Source organism: Nuphar pumila, chromosome 6 (assembly GCF_984573655.1).
Source record: "Nuphar pumila chromosome 6, dmNupPumi1.hap1.1, whole genome shotgun sequence".
Taxonomy (NCBI): domain Eukaryota; kingdom Viridiplantae; phylum Streptophyta; class Magnoliopsida; order Nymphaeales; family Nymphaeaceae; genus Nuphar; species Nuphar pumila.
In genome coordinates this window covers 46,868,155-46,871,943 of record NC_143254.1, presented here as the reverse complement: position 1 = coordinate 46,871,943, position 3,789 = coordinate 46,868,155, and positions in this window count along the sequence as shown.

Here is a 3,789-nt window from a genome sequence, read left to right as displayed (position 1 = left end):
GGGGTGCAACCCCCTGCCTCCTCGGAGTCCGCTGAGAGCAAGTCAGCAGGGGCTCGCAGCCCTTGCCCCTGCTTCTTGCGCTTATAGCAGGTGCGCATGTGCACGATGCCCCTGCCTCGTCTTCCCTTACGTTAGGACGACGATAGTACCCCTGACTTTCAATTTTGGTATTAGCTTGCTAAGATCGTTACTTTTGCAGCTCGTACGACGGACCCTGCTCGCGCTCCGTGACCCGAGCCGCCAATCGCGTACATCCGCGGACGACAACAAGCTTGCAACTCTCAAAGGTAGGGGAAGATTGCACAGAAGACTTGGATAATTGAATTGAGTTCAATTAACTAAAAAAGACAGTTAAATAAATATATATGCATATATATATCATATATATTTATACGAGTACGCATTTAACTCAAGGACGCAGTTTCACGATCCTTGTCCTTTACTTTGTCGTTGCGCACCGCGCACAGGTTTTGTGTTGCACTCCTGTTTACAGTAACTTTACTTTGTCGTTGCGCATCATGCAAAGGTTCTGCGTTACACTCCTGCTTACAGTTTTTACTTGCCCTTGCGCGTTGTGCGAGGGTTTGATTTGCACTTCTGCTTACCGCCTTTACTTTGTCATTGTGCCTAGGCTCTTGCTTTTGCATATGTGTTGGTATTGCCTTGCTTTTGCAGATGACGTGCAAGTTCTTGCTCTTTGTGTATGCCTTAAAGGCATCCTCGTGGAGGATGCAAGAGACATCTATCACTCACTCTTGCGACAAAAGTTCAGTTGGGAGCTGGCGATACACCTCCGTTTAAGGAGAGGCATACCTTGCAAGGATCCTGGTTCTTCGTGTGTGCAGTCCTGCAGAGTCGACTTGAGATTTTAGGGAGCTGCGCAAAGGCATCAAAGACTGCTTCAAATCGAAGCATTTGGAAGGATATGACTGGCCGGTTCTGCTCGCCCTTTTTGGCATATCTCGGGTGATCCTGAATTGAGGGTTTGAGCGAACTTCTTAGCGGGTGTCCTATTGAGAAACTCGTATCCCGTCTATCGAGGCCGGTATCGAGTCATGCGAGGCATGTAGATACCCCAATAGCGGATGTGATTTGAGATAATCACATGCATAATGTTGGCACAAGGTACTGTTGTTTCAAAAGATAGAGTAAAGTTGATAAACTTTACATCTTTGTGAAACACTCCTGTTAAAGCTTCTATTGAGGAGCTATACCCCCTTCATCCTAGAGTACTTGTAGTCGTGCACGACACGTCTAGTACTGCGATGATCAGATGAGACGGTCGTGTGACCTCGAATAGCGCTAAATGCAAAATGTTGTAATCACATAAATGGCCTCACATTCGCCTTCACAGGCAAGATGCTCGAGTGGTTTAAAGACCACAGCATAGAATGGGTCGTTAGTTAAGCAACCCCTAACGCACTCATTCGCTTATGATTGTCTGTCAAGGGAGAGGATAGATCGGTACAAAAACTCCAATGGACAGGTTGTTAACAACCACCCCACGGGCAAAGATCCGGCCTCCCCAATCATTGGAGTTAGGGGATAAGGGCTACACAAATTAGCTCAACACTTCTGCAGAAGTTAGATGCATCCGTGGCCCTGCTTTTCAGCCTCTGGGGAATCCTCTCTCGGCTAATGCCGTCCCCTTTGGAGCGGACTCAACTAGCTATTCAGGTTATTGAAAATACATAGAATAACAGACGCCCGAACTAGTCTCAGTTGTTTCTACGTTTTGCCTACGCATACCCGCAAGCCAATAATTATCGAAACATAAGGTTTGTTCACACTGGTCGTGAGTCGTGAGATTCGCTTGCACTACGGATTCGCTTTCACTACTGATTCACTTGTACTACTGCTTCTCTTGCACTACTGATTCACTTGAACTACTGCTTCGCTTGCACTACTGATTCACTTGCACTACTGCTTCACTTGCACTACTGCTTCGCTTGCACTACTAATTCGCTTGCTTGCTCGATAGTTTAGTATGCTACTCGTTGAACTGTGCATGCCTGTCAAGGCATTACTCTAGTTGGTTAAACTGCTTACGCAGTTCTTTGCGGAGTAATAAGGAGTTTCTCATACTAGTTAAATGCTTATAATAATAGCATTATACCAGTTGCTACATATTAGAATGTGACTTGCTTTATCCCTTGGTCGAACTGTTTGGTGCTTATTGTAGCGTAGCACTTGTTGGCTTGCATCTCTTATGATTAATGTGATTGCATATAACTCGTAATCTACGAACTGATGGCAACTAGGATTGATGTGGCCGCTTGTCTTATAAGCTGCTTACATATTGTGATATAACTGTTGTCGTATGATTGCTTATGAATGGCTTGTGATGTAATGGTTTATGCCTTACAATTAATTTAATTACTTGTCGATAGACTGAGCCATTTTGTGGTAATTATATATTTTACAAGCATTGTTATGAGTGCTTGTCTTATTCAGTTGTTTTGTTTGGCTGACGGGTAGAGTTAGTTACCCTTCGCCCATAGAATCAACTGAATTGCCATATATGCGCGTTCTCATGTGTCGTTTACACATGCTTTGAGGGCCTATTTGAGGAATGCAATATTCCTTGTGGCAATCATACGATGCATAGGATTATATGCTTCTGCGTGGAGTGATACGATGCATATTGCTGATATACATGTTTGCGCCCATATTGTGGCTACTGACATCGAGAGTAGTCAATTGTTCGAAGCAATCGATTGTATAGATGCGTGTATCACCGAGTAGGGTGTTTGTCGAGCACCTGATCTCCAAAGGATTATCTGTGAGGGCGTGCATGATCACAGGTACCCGGCTAGAGTGGTAGATTCTCTGTGAGAATGTACACTGTCCACGAATGGGTATCCGCGAAGACGGTGAACTCCTGTGAGGAAGTGTATGGTCCAAGACCATGTATACCATCTAGGGCGGAATTCCTTGTGAGGTTATACATTTCCCAGACCAAATGATCCGGCATTGATCTTGTTGTTTGTATTAGTGGCTATCGACCCTGAGAGCGGTCATTTGTGTTGATGCGTGTATCGCAATGAATTTCATTGGATATGAAATTTGTTGGGGACCCGCTTCCCAAAAGGTTCGCTGTGGGGGTATGTATGATCAAGATCAGGTGACCCGGCTAGAAAGGTAAAATCTTTGTGATGATGTATACTATCCACGAACGGGTAGCCGCAAAGACGGTGAACTTCTGTGAGGAAGTGTATGGTCCAAGACCGAGTATACCCTCTAGGGCGATAATTCCTTGTCAGGTCGTATATCTCCCGGACCGAGCGATCCGATGTGGATCTTGTGTTTTTGCTTACCACAGAAAGTTATGGTGAACTGTGACGATCTTCTGAGATTGTTTGTGATAGCCAACTATGAATTCATAGTTTCGGCTTTCTGTTTTAGCATGATTACATGCTTGACTCAGGTGTGAGAATCAAATCGTTAGCGATTTGAGTTAGTGATCATGTTTTGGACCTTCTACGGAAGGGTGAGCTTTTCTGAGAAGGTATGACGCCTTAGTGCATCATAACCGGTGACGGTTAGCCACGTAAGTCTTTGAGAGATAAGGATAGATTAAGGTCGTTCAGGACAAAGCGTTGGTTAGAAGTAATGAGTGACAAGTTATGTCCTGGTGGTGATTAGATATAGAGACCTCATTCTAGGAACGAGGACAAGCTTGTTGCGTAGTAGTTCACAGCTTACGATCAAATGGATCGTATGCTGCGTTGGTCAGTTACACTGCTTACTTGCTTTGAACTGCTTACTTGCTTTGCACTGCTGACTCGT